This window comes from Neopsephotus bourkii, unplaced genomic scaffold (assembly GCF_033783945.1).
Source record: "Neopsephotus bourkii isolate Nb327-2 ecotype Australia unplaced genomic scaffold, CSIRO-AGI_Nbou_v1 NB_923, whole genome shotgun sequence".
NCBI lineage: Eukaryota > Metazoa > Chordata > Aves > Psittaciformes > Psittacidae > Neopsephotus > Neopsephotus bourkii.
Genome location: NW_026901417.1, coordinates 1080464 through 1101572, shown reverse-complemented (window position 1 = coordinate 1101572; position 21109 = coordinate 1080464). Strand labels below are relative to the sequence as shown.

The 21109-nt window shown below is 42.9% G+C and overlaps 1 long non-coding RNA gene across 2 annotated transcripts; it reads left to right on the top strand.

Moving 5' to 3' along the window:
* Nucleotides 1-15496: 15496 nt before the first annotated feature.
* LOC133214665 (uncharacterized) lies at nucleotides 15497-17742 on the top strand. 2 transcript variants are annotated; one of them, XR_009726188.1, is made up of 3 exons: nucleotides 15497-15799; nucleotides 16416-16764; nucleotides 17020-17742. It is a non-coding gene; the product is annotated as an uncharacterized LOC133214665 (long non-coding RNA). The 2 variants fall into 2 exon arrangements; XR_009726189.1 differs by having other exon boundaries at nucleotides 15503-15799; nucleotides 16416-16560.
* The last annotated feature ends 3367 nt before the right edge of the window (nucleotides 17743-21109 follow it).

Genomic DNA, 21109 nt, shown 5'->3' with positions numbered 1-21109 from the left:
TGACCTGAGCCATGGCAGTGGGGACCCAGCTCCAACTGGGTTTGAAATGTGAAAAAGAACACAGGTATTTTATTCAGAGTAAACTCAACAAACCTCTCCTAGCTGGGAGTAGATCTTAAAAAACCCAACACAAATTACTAATGTTTACTGGTCTCTTATATAATATTCCCTCAATCTGTTGATGCCCATATTAAGGAGTTAGCTGTTCACCTTGTTTCAATCACTTGTGTAGGAAATGTACTTGGGCTCAAAGTGAAATCTTGCCCCGAGATGAAGGGAAAGATTTCCACTGACTTCAGCTGAAACAGGGTTTGAACATGCCTGTTCCTGTCCGAGGACAGCTTTCCAGAGCTGCTTGTTGCAATTCATCCATTTATAAAACTCTACTGTGGAAACACTTTATACTTCATGGCAAATTCTTATGACAGCTGAAACTTTTTTTAACAGCACGCAGACAACAATCACGTTTCCTGTGTTTGCATCTTTCAGTCACATACTCTTGTTATTTCACACTTCATTTATTCCTTAGTTATTCTCATGCCTAAGATGCCAACTGTTTTACTTGCCTTTCGGGTTTCTTCCATTGGTCTGATTTGGTTTGACCAACCTCTCTCACCTGCTAAAACACCAGAAATCCCACCTATGACTTGGTGCTATGCTGCTGTATGAGAACAGCATCTGCAGTGCTACTGTACCTACATACATCAGGAGGCTGCTGTTGAGAAGGGAACAGCAGGAACACTGTTCTGTTCACCACCACTGAATAGCAAGAGGTTAGTCAGCGTGTTGACTTGGCCTGTTGGCACTGGTAGTGCTCACTGCTGCTCTCCTGCACTCCCCACAGCAACCGCATTTAAAGCAGTAACAGAAAATGTCCTGCATTTGTTCAAAATCGAGGGAAATTTGCTTTGTACTGTCCTTCTAGCCATTGCTTTCTGCAGCTGCACCACCTCTTTCACTACAGAGCATACATTAAGGCAACTGGGGCAGCATATGCCAGCCAATGAAGAAACGACCTGGATGGTGTTACTTCAATCCCTGAAACCAGCTTCAGCCTCACTTTCCTGTAAAGTATCAAGGGAAGTCTCCGACTCTGCTTGTTTTGGCATTAAATACGATTGAGTTCTATGTACCAGGTCCTAACAGCATCAGTCACCACTTAATCAGGCAGGACGTTAGTCATAAGTATTAGCTCTTTGACATCGTACAGATTTTTTTTCTGTAGGAGTGGGGAAGTTCAGACTAAACTACACCTCTCTTTCTTCCTTACCCCTCTTCATTTTAGGTAGCTACTGCGGGAGGAAGCACTTATACAAGGAAGATTCCACATGTGAATCAGGTTTCATGTGCGACATCATTTTGGGATACTGGCATTGATTTACTACTCCTTACTACTTTCACTTAGCAATTTATGTGTACTTGTTGGGACGACTGAGACCACAGATAAATCCAAAGGTAATTAAAGAGTACGTAATATATAAGGAAACATATACAGGGAGAAATAAGCTCCCTCACAGGACTGTGACCTGCAATTGCATTATTTGATCCTTCTCTCTGGCTTTATACTGTGCTGGGTTTAACTCATCAGCACAACATCGTTTATAGAGGAGTTTTAACGTCAAAGGAAGTTAAGTGTTTTTTCAGTAATGCTCTCCTATTTTAGAAAGGACCTTTTCAGGCACCAAAAAAGCAGTCCTTAGTAGTATTATATGACTGGTAATAGCTTTATTCTGAAGATCACTTTTAATACAACAGGCTGAAGTAGAACAGTATCCTCTTTTCTAATGCACGTAAGCTTTGCACTGCAGCTTTGCTGTAGTGGTTTTAAGTGTCTGAAACAAGCTAGTATAAAAATCAAATTCCAGCGAGACCATCATGGAACAGATCTGATTTCTAGTGTTGCAACAAAACGTACATTGACATCTGGTGCTTCCAGTAGCTCCTGTCATGACTCATCTCTATAGAACCTTGGTACTAAATATACAGCTAAGCTTCTAAAGTGAAAGATGCTTTCTTGACTAAACCCAACTTCCTCCTCTGCTGGACCCCTTAAAGCTTAGCAGAGATCTGAAGGCCCCACCATGCACTGATGCCTCTAGAACTGAGGGATTTCAATTGTCTTTTGGGAATATCGGCCAAAGCCACTAACACCCATCTGAACTTGTCTGTTTTGAGCAGATTATCTGGGACTTTCCTCCCTCTCACACGCATCCCTCCCTCCCCTTGCATGCATCAGGTTTTGTTTGCTTGGTGAAGCCAAAAGATGAACCATATGTACACACCTATTACTAAGTCCAGCCTGCTGGTTAGCAAAACAGAGAGCAAGAAGAGGCTTTTTGGCCTAAGTATGACATGGCATTTCAAAGGACCACAGGATTGGATCTAACAATCAAAGATTCTAAATATACCATGAAAATTCTAGGTGTGTGTTGCTAACATCTCTCTACATACATTCAATTGACAGCTGAAGGTAAGTTTCCTTGCATCTGCTCTCGCAGGTTGGAAGGAGGCTGAATACAGAAGCACACAGGAAAAGTTAAGCTTGTGAATCTGCTACCCAGCCTGGGAAAGCTAAGCAGAGAACACCCTTTTGGGCGGTGGCAGCAGCTCTCTAGGATCTATTATAATATCAGCAATTCTTCTCTGCCACAATCCCACTGGTCAACACAAGGCAGCAGAGGGGAGAATTTCTAATGCAGAAAGCTCATACACTGAACATGGCACCAAGTTCCCAGAATCCCCTTCAGAAGCACAATTTGTTGGTAATGTTTCCTCTTAGGGAATAAGCTCCACAGGTCTCAGGTTTCCAACTACAAGGAAGATTTCAGAGCACACCTTCCTGCATGGAGGACCCCAGAACAGAAATAATCCTCCTGGGATGTGGAGCTGCACTGACACTGTATTCTATTTTTTGGAGCTCTACTGGAACATTTCCAAGACCACCAGGACACAATCACTTCAATATGGGTGGTAAACATGTCTCTACTGTTACTGCAAACTTTTCTGCACTGTCTGCTGTGCATTCTTTAAGCACTGTTTCTTTATTGGAAGGATTCTTGTTGTAGTGTCACCTCATCCTTGGACCCCTCTCTGAAAATACACATGGAAAAAAGCAAACAAATCCTATGCTTTGCTGAGCAGAAACCATTTACTAGGTGGAGCCCACAGCCAAATCAAGGTAAGAAATAATCTAATGAGATGGGGCTGCTGAACCACAGCATAATTCCTTTCCAGTCTGAGCCTTATCACTTCATCAAGCTGCTTCCAATTACAAGAAAAAAATGCCTGTACACCTTATAGGTAAGACAGAATCAGCATCAGAAAGCTGGGGGGTCAAGGTTAACATTCTTAAGGCCACTTCAGTATTGCACAAGAGGGGCTAAGATTTGATGTGGCAGAATCAGTATCACAGTAGCTCTCTGCAGTACTTGCTTATCACACTACGCTAAGATATAGAGACATTCATCCCAAAATTCACATCCTCTTGCCTAAGAAACACTTCCGCCTCTGCAAGAGGGGCTGGTTTTTAACACTTTTAACTTAAAAAAACCCTGTGATAAAAATGTTGAGCTGTATGTAATTTCAGACACCATGAAATTAAAAGCTTCATCTAGTTTTCTGAAGTTAAAGAAACCCAGCAGCATTCACAGCCAGTATCAAGTGTTACAGTAACAGAATGGCAAAAGTAAGTATATTAAGGCTAAAGCTTGTGTATTACTCCAAAAGTAAAATAAAACAGCCACTCATTTTCATCTAGGACTCAAGCTCTATTTATTTCTCTCACATATGGGGCCTTACAAATGCATCAGTGACAATGGGAGTATCACAGCTGGAGTGGGTAGCAGATAATTCTTGTGTCTTTCATAAGCATACTCCTTGTACTTAAAATGTGAAGTATATTAAAGCTTTTAAGGCACTTTGTACTGCTAGAATCAAATTTATTGGTATGTTTCTCTGCCCAAATCTGCTGATACCCTACCAGCTGTATTTATGCAAAAAGCCAAGGTGCAGTTAAGACTAACACAGCTCCGCTTTAGACTACAGGTTTTTGTGCAGCAATTTAAACTTCCACTGAGAAACCAGCTCTAGAGCAAGCGGGGTTCCTGCACATTCATCAGCAATGTGGATTCCTCCCTCACAGTGAAATCTTGTACCAAAGCTCTTCTTAACAAAAGTCACAGAGTAATTTTCAGTTATCACTGAATAACTGATTAACACTAATTCCAGTTAAAAGTTCATTTTTTTTAACATGGTCTTGACTTTACTTCCATAACATAGGCTTCAATTTCCTATAAAATTCACTTTTTTAAGAGAAAGTACAGGCCATTCACCATAAGATTGCATAGAATACTGTATTTTATTAACTAAATCAAACACATACAATTAAATTCATACAGGATGTTCCATATAAGCACATTTAGCATGTTTATAACCTACAACATTGTCAAGTTTAAATAGTGGCCAGTGTAGGCATAAAGTTGGCTTAATACAAGCTGCTCAGCAGTTAAAATAAAGTCTCTGTATCCCATAGCAGAGGGTATCCAGCTGAAGCCCTACCAGAAGCATTGCTGTAGTGATGGACTACTTTTTAATATATAATTAATTCCATGAGACAAGCCATGCAATTGTTCATTTTGACTGAAAACTTCCCTGCTGTGAGGCTGCAAATAATCTATGACCAAGACCTTTTTTATTAGGAGTGCCTATACCTGCTGAAAAACAACCAGTTTCAGGCAAGCTGTAAGCTGATCCTGCTGGGAAAGGAAAACTTCCATTTTACCACTTGAAATGCACAAAGCCAAAGGAAGACATATTTCAGCTACCTGATTACGAACACAGTATTAGTACCTTAATGTTCAGTTTAGAAGCCCATACCACCTCCATCCTAACTGCAGGGAACTCAAATCTTATTCTTGAAGGAGCTGACTTCCAAACACAGCCTCTTACATATCACAGCCTATGAATATCACAATCCAATGTCTCCAAAATGACAAGAGCACCCTCAAATGCAGCATTTTCCCAGCAGTTGGAAATACTGAATTCCAGCTAGCAGCATTACACTTGAGTCTGGTACCAAGTTTGCTGATACAGTGGTTTCCAGTGCTTAGAAATAGCTTGTCATTTCTCCTTACGTACCAAAGCTGCAGAGGTTAGGGTGGAGCCAGAACAGTCCTGGTGTTATAATAAAGCCCTAAGAAAGGCAGCAGGTTGTATAGTTACCTCCTTGTGAGCAAAATCCCTGCCCTAAAACTATGCAACCTACTACCTCTTCCTAGGAGCCCAATGCTTCCTTTTTGCAGTTCTTCTCCCTTAGCAGCTGCTCTGTGAAGTCACTTTAGCTTACCAGCTGCTTCTGGTCTTCTTCCTTCTAGGCCTTGGCACAAGTTGTAAGTTTACAATGTTATTGTTGCTTGGTAAGTAGTTAACCTGTTTTAACACTCCAGGCTTAAATACTCACAAACAGCTCCATTTTCACTGTGACCAGAATGCTAAACTTTCAGTCCCAAAAGGCATTTTCATGCTTTTCTTTGTTACGACAGCAAGATGCTAGCTGGTCACACTAGTGCAGAAGCACTTAGACTGGTTACACCTAGGATGTCAGGAGGAAGAAGAATGCAGTAAGTTTTAAAATGTCTTTTTATAATAACATTAATCCCCTCAGAAAAAAAATTACAGATCTTGGATGCCCAAACTTCATAGCTTTACACTCCCCCCTTTTGGTGAGGGGTGCATTTTAGCCACTCAGCACTTTAATTTTGTATTACATTGTCTCACATGCTAGAAGAGCTGGAGAAAAGCAGACTTGTTAATAAAGTGTAATTACAAGTTTCCCCTCCAGCTTCTACTAAGCAGGTGGAGTCAAAGAATTTAAACGCATTGTAGAACCTGGGGTCTCAAAGCAGTTTACGTCACAATGTACAAGTCTGAGCTACTTGTATTTTCACATTCAAACCAAAATTGTGTTAAAATGATTTCCACTCTATACCTAGGAACATGTGTGTGTTCAGTATCCAGCCAGCACTGTATCACTCACCTTGGAAGAAAATATGCATCAGTCCAATACGTCATTTGGGGATTACACCATTCACACCGACTGTTAATCCTGAAAACTGTCACTGATTGATCTGATACTTTACAAACCTAAATTTATCTTACAAATAAATTTTTACTCAATGCAGACATGAATGACTGCAAAGGACCGCAGTTTGTTTTACTCCTCAGGGAAGGCAATAGATTGTATAGTTATCTCCTGAACAGGGTAAAATCACTACCCTACAACTATACAATCTACTACCTCACTCTGACAGAGAAGCAGAAACTTCAGCAAAGACCTTAAGTAGCTAATCACAGTTCCATTCTAAAGGATATTTGATACTTCACTTAGCAATGTCAAAACAACACAACTGGAACATCACAAATTTATATTTGATTACCCCACCATATTCATATAGGAACCAAATCAGTCTTTTTTTTTTTTTTTACTCATTAGAAGAGAAAAACTAATGCAGAATGAGAACAGATTTTCTAAGAATTAGAAAAGTCTAAAGACAACCGCTCACAGGTACTACAGAAATACATTCTCCTATAATAAGCATTACAAGTACAAAAGTTCAGTAGAATCTGACATAAAGCTTAAAATTGAGAAGTTTCCATTGCTGATTTTCTGCTGCTTTAGGAAAGACAGTAGATTGTATAGTTATCTCCCAGTTGCGGGTATGACCCTAAAACTATACAACCTACTACCTCATCCCACAGTGCAGGCATCTTCACAGTGGACGGAGAAAGAGTGTTGCTTTAATAAAGACAAGTTAAGCTACCTGTAGACAGCACTTACAGAACAACCACAGAAAAAGCATTCACGCAATGAAGTTATTTTAAAGATGTTTCCTTAATTACAGAATTTTACCAAAGGCTTGGGTCTTACTAGATTTCATCTTTAGCAGGTTAGCAGTTAGCAGGTTGTAGCGGTCACAAAAACTAGTCATTAAACTTCTGTTAAAAAACTATTCCTGTTCCACAGCTGTAACCTCTCATCTGAAATTAGAAGTCTATCAGACATCATGTGCAGATACAAACTTCTTCCTCTTTAGAACCTTCAAATAATAAAACCTAGGACCACAGCTATGCAGCCGATTTCCCTGGATCAGTGTAAGGCCCTAATATTTGTAATTCTGATCAAATCAGTATTACATATAGTTACTTTTCCCAGTTATTTCAACAGTAAATAGTTCAAAGAAAATAATGTACTGTCAAAGTAGTATTTTGTGCTGCTTCTGTCTGTCTTCAATCATATACAGTCCTATGGACAGGGATTCTTTTATTATAAACAAAACTCATAAAGATTACAGCCTATACCCTGACATTCAATTGTTAAAGTGCCTTACCAAAAGGCCACTTCAATTTTAGTTTTCAGATCAGAAACAAGTGGGTTTCTCTTAACTGCTCATGACGTAACCTTACAATCAATTTCTACATTATTAACACAGCTCAAAATGATCCTGAAGTAAAAACCATCTTAGAATACTGAAATCAAAATACTTGCCAGAGAGATGTGTGACTTACAATCCCCTTCTTCGCAAGGACATCCTAAGAACAGAGCTGAAGAGGAAAAATAATTGTTTTGTTAGTGTAATTTATAAGACAGTTGAACATGTTTACAGAAAAGCAGTTTTAGAAACATGAAATACATGTTTTACTAGTACTTCATCCCAATTCTAAACCGAGGTTTTAAAACCACTCTTCAAACAAAGCCCTGATACAACAAGAGCGCCCTAATGCATGATCATGTCCTTGCCAAAAACCACAACGCGTGACCCAATGCATTAATATACAAAGGGATGACGTTATTCCTTGAACAGAGAAAAAAATTAAAAGTATTTTCCAACCCCCTCAATGCTTTACTCCAGAATCCTTTATACAAATACTGATGACAAGTTGTGGTGAATCACTCTTAAAATCTTGCTTGGAACTGGTACAAACCCCATTATTTGCTTTTACTAACTTACATGCCTACCAGAACATGTATTTTAGCATGCACCCGTGGACACAAGCAGTTGATCCTAATGTCCAAAACAGGAATAGATCACAAAAGTAGCACTGGGACAAAGTCAGACCATTAAGGAATACTGGCACACACCACAGCCTTTACACTGGCTCAGGCAGAGGTCCTGCTGTCAAGCATATACTCAGGACTTCCAGGTCCCCGTGTCCAAACCTTCACCAGCTAAGCAGAATTCCTGTAAAGTACCCGCTTCTCAATGAGGGAGGCAGCCTGCAGAGGCCTGTCCAGTGAGTCCAGCTGCAGAGAGCCAGCTCAGCATCTGCAGCTTGTTACTTAGCAATTCCAGGTGAGTTTCAGAAAGAACTTTCAGATGATGCTGAGGATTCTGTGATGTACTGAAAACCTTTAAGCGGTATGAAAAACTGAATAGGTGTTACCACTCAAAAATCTTATGTCAAAAAAGCAAAATGTATAAAAAAAAGTGTAAGAAAACACTTCTGAACTGTTTTTAAAATGAACTCTGAAGGAGACAAGGAATGTAGTATACATAGAAACCTCTGCTGCATTTCATCACCTTTAGACAAAAGTTAGTTATAAACCTAACCAACTTGAGATGTAGCAAAAAAGTTTTTGAGTTCTATTGACAGTAGGCCTCTACAATCTAAAGTTCCAATTTAATTATTCTAACTCATTTTCTACTGACACCACTAGATTTTCCTGCTCAGTACTTGCAGCTCCTCAATCCATAAGACTCTTTCTCCTTTCAAGAGCCCTTCATCTAATACGGGTCTGGATGGGCTGTTACTTAAGGTATAACATGTCCTTACTTCCAACTGTTATCCTGTGGTTATCATAACTGCACACAGGACAGTCATGAAAACCTCACTCTGTAACAAATACACCTTATGAAAGATCACCAGGTCATTCTTCTAACTACTGCAGAAAAGGAATTTGATGTTACATCACTCAGGTGCCATTTTTATTTGCTTAATACTAGAAAGAAATAATTAAAATTCTAGTCAAAATCCTCTTCTGAAAGAAGTTCTAGTTAACTTCTGCTTTTCTATTTTCACTGTGTACTTACACAAAGTCTAGCTAATTTGTGTTCTGCTTTATATTAATCCTGCAGTTTTGGGAGTTTCTAACTTGTGGGTTATTTTTAATAGTGTTTAAAACTCCTATCACCTAAGTTGCAATGTCCTTTCACAGAATGAGATCTGCCAGGTCTCCCTGGGAGGCCTGCTGCATGCTGCTTCCCTGATACCACGCATTAAGGTTTTCTGGCACACAGAAGCAGAGAAGCTGGATGTACAGCATGCTCCTGACACAGCCTCTACTGATGTGGTATGTTCTCATCTTCAAGTGAATCTGCTATTGCATACACCCCTGCTACTGAAGTCACCATACAGAAGATACCATGTCTTAGTACATCCCAAAAGTTCCTGAGTTATCCACCTTCATATTCTCTCCTTCAGCAATAAACACTTAGACTATGATGAGACTTTAAGCTTTTAAGAAATGCAAGTTTAACTTGTTTTCCATGGTAAAAGCTGAGTCCAAAGTTCTATTTCTCCAGTCCCCACGTGTTTCAAGCCCCCAGAGAAGTGAAAGCAAAGGACACTGCAGTTGTGGAACCGTGTAACTTTCACAGAGCACTGGCAAAGAGGAACGTGTCCTCTGCCAAACCTCTCTGCTGAAGCTGCCCAGGGCAGTCCAGGGCTGAGACACAGACTGCACACAGCTTCCACCACACGATGGAGCTCCAGGCCGCGAGTCAGCACTAACTCCAGTGACTTCATGCAGACTTAGGAAACTCAAGCGTTTTGTTAAACTTTGATGGGGAAAAGGAAGCAGCATGACTGATGTGAACTTGACCATCCTTAACGTTGCTTCTCCTCAGTAGTTACCCCTGCACCTTCTGTCACATGCTACATGCACACCTCATCACCTCTTTCCAAAAGTCCCTCAGCAAAATCACTGTCACAAAAGTTCCAATGTGGATTAGAATGTTCTCTTCTATATTTAGTTTTTGTACCTTCCTTTGTATTAATACTTATCTGACTAGAACCTTGCTCCTAATTTGTGTCAAAGAGAAGTGACAGTAGCAGAATCTAAATATGCTCTATCACTCTGAAGTATGTTTTCCATGCTTTTCTTGAGCTACCTGCCTGAAATGATCCTAAACTGCATAGGAAAAAAAGGCTCAAGAATGCACACATTGGCAGCACACAATGGAACATAAGCACTTTCAAGCTATTCTCCAACCTGTGAAATTGGAAAAAAAAAAAAGCTCACTAGTTATGATTTTTATTTGCTATCTGTTGAAGGAACAAAATGTGTATGCATGGAAATAACAGAAGTCCTGTTTCTTCTCAGTGTGATCCTAAAAGACTAATATTTTATTCTCCCAGTTATTACGTCCACTTTGCGGCACATAAGAAACCTCCTGAAGTTGAAAGCAAGCTTGTAGAAGGAATGTTCCAACACAAACTGTGCTTTACTGACACGTCCTACATGCAGTGTGGAGATAAGTATATACGTTAACTTGAGGTATACAGTGCTGTAGTACATCCTTCTGTGAAAGTATCATCTGGCAATTATAAATTTGTGAAGAGTTTGTTATCTGAAAAGACTCTACTGCTTCGGTTCAGCTGTAGAAATTCAGTGGGCAATATTAAGCACAACGAAAGTCAAAGCTGTAAATTAAAAACGTGTGTGAAGATTAAGACTAAAGAAATCAGTTTACTGATTATCAGACTAAAATAAATTTCTTGGTTTGGGGTTGGTTTCTTTTTTGTTACTTTGTGCAAAGCAAATTTACCTGCACTGAATACAGGCACTGACCAAGAAAGCAAAAATTCTTTCAGCAGAATGTAACACTTTCCAGGTGAAGTCCAGGCACCTTTTCATGCCTCAAACTTTAATTTCAATACCTCTACTCAGCTGTGCTAGTCCCTTTAGCAACAGTACGCTTGAAGTAAGTGTGAATCACACCAGAACAGTTTTGAAGTGGCAAATTTTACAAAGAGGAGAAAAGGAACATAAGCAGCTTCAGCACTCAACGCTATACAAATGTGCTTCACCTTGAAGCACAAGCAGTACCAAGGTCCACACACCTGAGAGGGATGTGAGTCCACTATGGTGAGTCCACCATTTCTTGGCATTTTTCACACCACACTTTAAGATTAATACAACTGACTGTCAGCAATAACATATTTATCTGGTGCCTCGATCAGAAATAGGAATTTTAATTACTTTTTAAAGAAAAACCTATATCCCATCTACAATTAACTGCTTTAACACAAAGTATTCTGGTTTTAAGTAATTATAAGATTAAAATACTACTGGCTTGACACATTTTTAATTAGTATATTTAATTTTGGCTTATTTTTTAATCATGTAGTTACAGACAGAATATAAATATCCAGAAACAGTGGCTTCAAAGAAGACAGAAGTCATTACTGCCCACTCATGAGCAGAATGAAGCACATCTCCTGTGGAGATCTCCAATATTAACAAAGAACCAAAGTAATACAAATCCTACCGTCTTCTCACACATACACTCAAGTTTACAATATTGGTATTAAACTATCTGTATAAGTGCTGCATGCATTACAGTACTGTACAAAGCTGGCAAAAGCCTCAGTGAAAGGAGTAACGTAGTAAGGATTAATGCTGTAAAAACTCTGTAAAGGAGTAAGGTTGTTGTAGTGTACTACACCAAAATGTTGTGTATTCAAAAAGGATTTGTGGAAATCTGGCATCTGTCAGTCCACTGCAAGAAGACATATATGAGCACATTTCAGTTTAGCTACAGCTTCAAAGGATACAAAGGCCTCAACACACTTCTGAAGAGGAAATCATAATTTGGTTATTTATTCCTGCTTCAAACAGGACTGCATACTTACTGTAAGCATAAAACTCCGTATTTAATCACTAGATTTGTGTCTTTTAGATCATGCCACTAGTACGAGGGCTAGCTTCTCCAGCATAAAGTCTGCATGTTAATAATTACGCAAATTGAACAAATAATGAAGTTAGTGCATGAGAACATTTTCAAGTATGTTGTGTTACACTATTAATTCCCAATATAACACCTAATGCAATTTACAAGGCCTGGGAGCCTTTCACTATTTTGCAAATGAACTGATGTTTTCCACTATTGACAACAGAGGAAAATACAGAAGGCATTTATCAAAAGGAAAGTGAAATAAGGATACAGCTTCTTAGTAGCAGAAAAACAAAACAAATGATTCAGTCATGACACAGTCTCCCACAGCATCCTCGCAGCTAAATTGAGGAAGTGTGGTCTGGATGATCAGGTAGTGAGGTGGACTGTGAACTGGCTGAAGGAAAGAAGCCAGAGAGTTGTAGTCTATGGGGCGGAGTCTAGTTGGAGGCCTGTATCTAGTGGAGTGCCTCAAGGGTCGGTACTGGGACCAGTATTATTTAATATATTCATCAATGATTTAGATGAGGGAATTGAGTGTACTATCAGCAAGTTTGCTGATGACACTAAGCTGGGAGGAGTGGCCGACACGCCAGAAGGCTGTGCTGCCATCCAGTGAGACCTGGACAGGCTGGAGAGTTGGGCAGGGAATAACTTGATGAAATATAACAAGGGAAAGCGTAGAGTCCTGCATCTGGGCAGGAACAACCCCAGGTTCCAGTATAGATTGGGGAATGACCTGTTAGAGAGCAGTGTAGGGGAGAGGGACCTGGGGGTCCTGGTGGACGACAGGGTGACCATGAGCCGACACTGTGCCCTTGTGGCCAAGAAGGCCAATGGCATCCTGGGGTGTATTAGAAGGGGGGTGGTTAGTAGGTCGAGAGAGGTCCTCCTTCCCCTCTACTCTGCCCTGGTGAGACCTCATCTGGAATATTGTGTCCAGTTCTGGGCCCCTCAGTTTAAAAAGGACAGGGACCTGCTGGAGAGAGTCCAGCACAGGGCAACTAAGATGATTAAGGGAGTGGAGCATCTCCCTTATGAGGAAAGACTGAGGGAGCTGGGTCTCTATAGTTTGGAGAAGAGGAAATTGAGGGGTGACCTTATTAGTGTATATAAATATATAAAGGGGGAGTGTCACGAGGATGGAGCCAGGCTCTTCTCGGTGGCAAACAATGATAGGACAAGGGGCAATGGGTACAAACTGGAACACAAGAAGTTTCACTTAAACTTGAGAAGAAACTTCTTCTGAGTGAGGGTGACAGAACACTGGAACAGGCTGCCCAGGGAGGCTGTGGAGTCTCCTTCTCTGGAGACATTCAAAACCTGCCTGGACACGTTCCTGTGTAACCTTATCTAGGTGTTCCTGCTCTGGCAGGAGGATTGGACTAGATGATCTTTTGAGGTCCCTTCCAATCTCTAACATACTGTGATACTGTGATTCCATGTCTTACCTAAGCTTCCTTTTCACAAGTCTCCAGTCTTACTATACAACTATATGCATGATCTATATGGATTGAGGTTGCACTTCACAGAGTATAACCTGGTGAAACAGTGAAAAAAATTACAATCAGCAACTTTAAATTAAAAATACCATGACAAAGAGCAATCTAGTAAGCCCATCTTCATGCAGCCAACTATTACATACAAAACAATACTACTACATCTGTTACCACATGTCAACTATACCAGAATGACTCTGAACAAGTCTTGAAGCAAGTCTGAACAACCACTGTAAATAAATGCTTGGGTGAGTTCACGCTGCTTAACAGCCAAGTGTTGCTGTGAACAGAACATACAAATTTGATGAGGAGCCACCCCAATACATGTGTGTTTTGGTAAAGTCCCCTGGCAGCCAAGTTGGCTTACCTGCTCCAAGAACGACGAAAGGATGCCCTGTTTCTCCGCAGCCGCAGGAGCTGCGTTTCAGCCAGTATTTCCTCGACTTCTGCGCCCTCGTTCTCAACATGACTCTCACGACGCGCCCCGCGGGCCCCCATGGCCCCGTCGCGGCCCTGCCCGCTCCCCGCGGGGCACCGCCAGCGCGGGGCAGGGCGGGCCCGGATCTCACCCCCGGCGCCGGGGGTTGGGGGGGCTCCCCCCTGCGGCCAAGGCCCCCCCTGCCCACACACTTGATAGCGGAAGTGACGTACCCAGGCGCTTACGGAATCCGCGGCCTATCCCCGGAGGGCGGCGGAGCCAAGGCACCACTGCGGAGCGCCCGGGGGCGTTACTTCCCAGTCCGCAAGTTAGTCTGGAGCAGACGGGGGGGGGCGGGAAGGCCCCGATGAAGAAAAACACGACAATAACCGGGGAGCCCGAGGGGACTGGGGGGGAGCAGGAGGCCCCGCCCGGCAGCAGCCGCCACAACCCCGCCTCTCACCGAGCCGGCGGCCCCCGCCCGCGGCCTATGCCGCTTCCCCTGCCGGGGACAGCTCCCCCCCGCGGGGCGGAGACACCGAGTGGAGGAACCGACCTGAGAAGCGCGCGCGCGCCAGCCCGCGGCTGGGTGGGGTGGCCGGGCCCAGGCCCGCCCGTCTGTTCCGCCCGCCCCCCAGCTCCCCGAAGCCCCACGCCTAGGCCCCTGCGGCCACTCCCCGCGGGGTGCCCCCGGCTCGCCGCCCGGCCCGCGGACAATGGCAGCGCCCCACGAGGACAGCGCCTGCGGCCGCCGCCCCGTTACCTGCCACAGGGTGACCCGGAGCAGCGGCGGGACCCGGATGGAGTCACGACCGCTCCTGCCGCCGCTCGCCGCGCGGCACCACGGGAAGGCGCGACGCGCCTCGCGTCGCACGCCCCATTGGCTGACGGGCATCAAGACCCGCCTACTAAAGACTCTGGGCGGAGGGGGTAGCCCGTCCGTCATCCGCGGCCTCTGACGCCCATTGGGGTTGGTGCCGTGGAGCACCGCCCCCCCCGGGGCTTTAGGCCCTCACTGGGCAGCAGTGGAAAGGTCTCCGCCTCCTCCGCCATTTATTACAGCCGTCCGGGGAGGGGGGGCTTTCTAATGGCACCCCTGGCGGGGACCTGAGAGGTGCGGGCCCTGTCGCTTAGGGTCAGTTTTTCTGCTGTGCTACGGGTGCAGCAGCCCCAAGGCCCATGATCTGGTCTTGTCCTCTCTGGAAGGGGCTGGGCGGGCTAGCCTGGGTGGCCTGGAATTGCCAGCTGGGATGTGTGTGTCTTGCAGCCTGCGGTCGCTCAGGTGCTGGTCTGTAGTTTGGACAGCCCCTAGTCCTGGCTGTCGTTAGCACTGTTACTTAGCCCTAGGGGCTTTGGATCCCCGTTGCCATTGCCCTTGTGGCTGCTCCCATGTCATTTTTCATAAGCAGCTTGCACTGGAAATGAGTGAGAAGATTTGGGGGTAGTGGTAACACATTAACTTAGCAGCAGTTGCCCAGGCTGTTGTGTAGTGCTGAGTAGTACAACACCAGGTAAATCACAAACACCAAGTGCAGCCAAAACGGGTTAACCAGTGTGTCTGCTGCAGTGCCTAGCAAGGTACATGTATCCACGTATATATATATATATATATATATAAATGTGGATGTGCAGTTTATCCAGAGCTCTTGTTAGTCTCTGTATTGCAAGAGTGGCTTTCTCCTTGGCACTGACAGATTTTGTTCTATTTTTTGTAGCCTATTTAAGTAGATGATTGAATGAGCAACACAACTGGAGTTTTAATTGCCTTGCAGATAGCATTCCTTCACAGATAACAATTCTCTTTGATTGGGGAGCAACCACTGAAGCACTTTCTTCATCATTGCCTGCAATCCTGATGAGCTCTTCAAGTGATGAGTTTGGACTGTTCTTTGCTGGTTAGGAGAAGAGTCTCTGTTCCAGTGGCCACCCTTGTAAGTGATTCTTGTTTTCAAGTTACTGGCCATTGCAGCTGGGTGAAATAATTCTCTAGCTCGTTGATGATGCTGTATTGTGAATTGTGTGGTTTGGGCAAAATTTGTACTTTTCTGTTTGCTACTGTGTTTAGGTTTTATCCTGTTCTGTTGCACAAAGGACATGATATGGAAGTACTATGTTAGTGTGTTGTTACTTGATTGAAATGCCTTTTCTGGTTATATTCCTGATGGACTTTTTTTAATGTTCTGGGGACACACAGGGGCTAGAAGGCACATCTAGAAGGAGAGGTGAGCCTGCAGTTTGTTAGTATGTCTGCAGAATCAGAGACATCAGGACTAATACAAGCTCAGGGAGGGAAATGCTTTTAAAACTAAATTTCAAACATAGATCTGTTTTCTGTGTCTCTTAATTTTTACAAGATCAGTGGGTGAGAGATACCTTAAAAATGTGTGAACGCGCAAAGTATTCCTATCCATCTTTCTTTGTTAACTCAGCTTTTGTTTTCTTCTTTTGAGACATTTTAGAAATAATTGGAACCCTGGTGAGTTCTTAATTTTGTAAAGGTGTAGAGAGTTTGAATGATGATGTTACAATGTGTGTGGTACTTCGCAGGTTAAGATTTTTATCACAAATGCAAGAAGGGATCATGGACCCTTGGTTTTGATGATGAGAGCAAGGAGCAGCGATCCAGCACCTGTCTGGATAATGCAGATACTTTGTATGTCAAACTAAATAATGATGCCTCATCAACTAAAAGGTGAACCCAAATGCAATTTTCATCCTCGTGCAGGTAAGCCTTTTTCAAATTTGGCCGGCTGCTAAATTACTTTTTAATCTTTACTTTCAAAAATACAGAATCTATAGCCTGCGTTAGTCGGAGAACTGTTTTTAGGTGTCCTCGAGGTACAAGCAAGAAGCGGTTTGGTCGCTCCTGCACTTCCACTGTGGGTCACAAGATGGGGTACGAATACTCAGAAAGATGATTATCCAAGTAACACATTCAGCAGTGAAACACCATCTTAACACTGTATTTTGTTGAGGCACTGTAATAATTCTTGCTAGCACACAAACAGAATTTACTAGAGGTAGTAGTTATTAAATGTTACTTTGCAGGAGTCATATTCAGAAAGTTTATAAGAGATATGAGTAAATTCAGATGTGCAATTTCAGTAATTCACAGCTTGTACTGGCTATAATGAGGATTCACTTTCTCCAGCAATCACAGCTACCAGATCCATGAGGAGGGATATGGAAGTATTTTTCAAAACCGAAGCATTCTACAGATGACACATTTCTTTTTAAGCAGGAAATAGTGAGTGATGGTGTTCTCCTGGGCCTGTGCTTTGCCAGATGCACGCTGATCCGTTGGTGGCCATTGCTCACTATACCTGTAAATGGGAAGTGCCACTGGTTTTGGCTTAAAGCGAACAATTCCACAGCATGCCTAGTCAGGCACCAGACAGTTGTTGAGGTGAGAAATTGTTTTATCACTTTTTGCCTAACTTAAGTCTTCTATTTTAAGGAGGAACTCCAGTCCTTCTTGTTGTGGATTCCCAGTTGTGGATTAGCAGGCCATTTTCACTAGCAGTGATTATTTCAAAAGCAGATCAAGGGATGCTGAAACCGTACATCTTGAAATGTAATAGCACAGAATCATTTAGGTTGGAAAGACCCTTAAGATCATCAAGTCCAACTGTTAACCCAGCACTGTCATGTGTATCCTAGGAAGAGTCTTTGGTCTTGCAAAATAGTACCAGATAGTTCTGCTCCCCTTTCTATTTCTTTAGTACAGATATGGATTGGAGAGTTTGAATTCTTTTTCTCATCTAACTGGATAACAGTGTAAAAAAGGCTGAAAACAAACATCAGTTCAGAAGATGATTCAGATGTATAAACCACTCATTCTGATAAATCCATCGAATGAAGTTCTTTGGAAAAGGGTTATGTAGAAAGCTCAAGTTCTGACCCCAGCTGGTAGATGCAGCAAACCAGTGGTATGTTTCTCCTGTGGATCATCTCATACTGTACTTAAGCTTCAGTTTTATCAGGTGTAAAAGATCGGAAGTGACAGTGAAGTTATTCTGAACATTTGACTTGCCAAGTACTGCCTGACTGCAGCAGCAATTACAAGCTGTAACCTTAGTCATGTGGAGCTCAGGTTACCTTCTGAACACAACATTCATTACAATTAAACAGCACCTGATTAGCAGCTTGGGGCAGCACCTTAGCAGGCTGTGAGAAGCAAGAGATAAGGGTGATAAAATTCACAGTTGGTCCCAGTTCTATTCATTCTGTGTGACAGTGACAGTGTCAGCACATGCCTCTTTAGAAATGACACAAAGGTAGAAGATGATCAAAACAGTGAAGATGAAAAAAGTGTGAAAAGACCTGGCAGCACTGGGACTGGAGAGAGTGTCCCAGCCTGGTGAACATGGAAGTGCATGGTCACGTAGGATTGGAACTGGTGGAACCTAGATCCCTGTTTTCTGTTTGCTTCTGGATTTTCCATTAACAAGTTATGTACAAGTGACAGCTGAAGCTTTTCTCACAATTAGGGCATTCATGTTTCTCCACCATTCCCATATGAATCTTGTAATATGAAAAAAAAAAAAAAAACAACAAAACTTTAACTTATGCTGCACCCTCATTTCACTGAGAGTCAGTAAAAACATCATTAAGCTTATGGCAACTTAGTCTCTTATTTCAGTTAAATTTGCTTGAAAGTGGTCAGTGGGTTCAAAAGGAATGAGAGGAAGAAGGATGAACGCACACACATACCTTGGAAACAGGACTGAAAGTATCAAGTGGAATTTGGTACAAGGACTGTGTCTGCCACTTCTTGTATGAAGCATTTGCATGTTGAGAATAAAGTTGCTGGTTCATGGTCTCTTAAAAGCATCTTGAGAGTAGTTAAGTCAGGGATGCAGTACCTGCTCTTTGATTTACATGTTCTACCAGTATGCCTGTCATCTTCCTTTCTCAAGGGGTACCAAGGAGCTGTGGGGAAATAACAGCTTTAGTTCCAGTCTGGTCTGTTACCCTCATTAGCAACATCTGTTGCTCGCACAAGGAGGCTTAGTACTGAGTAGGGGCTGATCCTATAAGCTTTCGGCATTGGTGCTTTGATCACTACCACCCTCATGCATGATCTGAAGTGGTATTTTAAAAGGAAAGCCTTCTACACATGGAAAGTAATAATCATAGAATCACAGAATAGTTAGGGTTGGAAAGGACCTCAAGGTCATCTAGATCCAACCCTCCTGCCATGGGCAGCGACACCTCACACACACCTTGCATGCCACACAAGGCTTCATCCAACCTGGCCTTGAACACTGCCAGGGATGGAGCATTCACAACCTCCCTGGGCAACCCATTCCAGTGCCTCACCACCCTAACAGGGAAGAATTTCCTCCTTATAGCTAATCTAAACTTCCCCTGATTAAGTTTTAACCCATTACCCCTTGTCCTGTCACTACAGTCCCTAATGAAGAGGTCCTCCCCAGCATCCCTATAGGGCCCCTTCAGATACTGGAAGGCTGCTCTGAGGTCTCCACGCAGCCTTCTCTTCTCCAGGCTGAAAAGCCCCAACTTTCTCAGCCTGTCTTCATATGGGAGGTGCTCCAGTCCCCTGATCATCCTCGTGGCCTCCTCTGGACTTGTTCCAACAGTTCCATGTCCTTTTTATGTTGAGGACACCAGAATTGCACACAGTACTCCAGGTGAGGTCTCACAAGAGCAGAGTAGAGGGGCAGGATCACCTCCTTCGATCTGCTGGTCATGCTCCTTTTGATGCAGCCCAGGATACAGTTGCTTTCTCAGCTGCAAGTGCACACTGAAGCCGGCTCATGTTCATTTTCTCATCAGCCAGTACCCCCAAGTCCTCCGCAGGGCTGCTCTGAATCTCTTCTCTGCCCAACCTGTAATTGTGCCTGGGATTGCTCCCACCCAGGTGTAGGACCTTGCACTTGGCATGGTTAAACTTCATGAGGTTGGCATCAGCCCACCTTACAAGCATGTCAAGGTCCCTCTGGATGGCATTCCTTCCCTCCAGCGTATCAACCGAACCACACAGCTTGGTGTCATCAGCAAACTTGCTGAGGGCGCACTCAATCCCACTGTCCATGTCAGCGACAAAGATGTTAAACAAGACCGGTCCCAACACCGATCCCTGAGGGACACCACTCGTTACTGGTCTCCAGCTGGACACTGAGCCATTGACCACAACTCTTTGTGTGCGGCCATCCAGCCAGTTCTTTATCCACCGAGTGGTCCATCCATCAAATTGATGTCTCTCCAATTTAGAGACAAGGATGTCATGTGGGACAGTGTCAAATGCTTTGCACAAGTCCAGGTAGATGATATCAACTGCTCTACCCCTGTCCATGATTTCCATAGCCCCATCATAAAAGGCCACCAAATTGGTCAGGCAGGATTTCCCCTTAGTGAAGCCATGCTGGCTGTCACCAAGCACCTTGTTGTTTTCCATGTGCCTTAGCATGCCTTCCAGGAGAATCTGCTCCACAATTTTGCCAGGCACAGAGGTGAGACTGACTGGTCTGTGATTCCCCAGGTCATCTATTTTCCCCTTCTTGAAAATAGGAGCTGTATTTCCCTTTTTCCAGTTGTTTGGAACTTCACCTGACTGCCACGATTTGTCAAATATGATGGACAGTGGCTTAGCAACTTCATTCGCCAGCTATTCTTCCAGAATCTCTTCATTGTCCCAGAATCCTATAGATCCCTTCTTACATAGCACCAGGAGTACTATTCAACATATCCCATGTTAGATTTCCAAAAAGGTAGTCCTCATACTACCAAAAGAAAACCCAGCTGAAAACTTTTTAAGTTTTCCAGAGCTAAAATGTGCAGATATTGAACGGGCATTACCTTGAAAAGCAGAAAGGCATTTGTGTTCATTGCCAAAGGAATGTAGAGAAATGATGTAAGGAAAAAAAGTGGTAGGTAGGCTCTATGCCTGCCAAAAACTTAAATGGGGCACTCATATGAATATGTTCTGGAACAGTGATCAGCAGATTAACAAATCCATGAAGTGTTATAGCCTGGCATTTATAATTTTTTAAGACATATAAATTATTTTGTAATTCCCTTGAATAAATTGTTAACCTCACCTTAGTACTTAGCGATAGGTTTATATTAACTGTGTGTGGTTATGGTTTAAGGATGTGAATTACATTTCTTGTAGAGAGTAAATTCAAAGTGCTTAAAGGTGTCGGGTTGTAGGAAGGATTCACAGCATAGGCTATACATAGGCTCCTTATCCCCAACATCTCTCAATCCACTCCTGT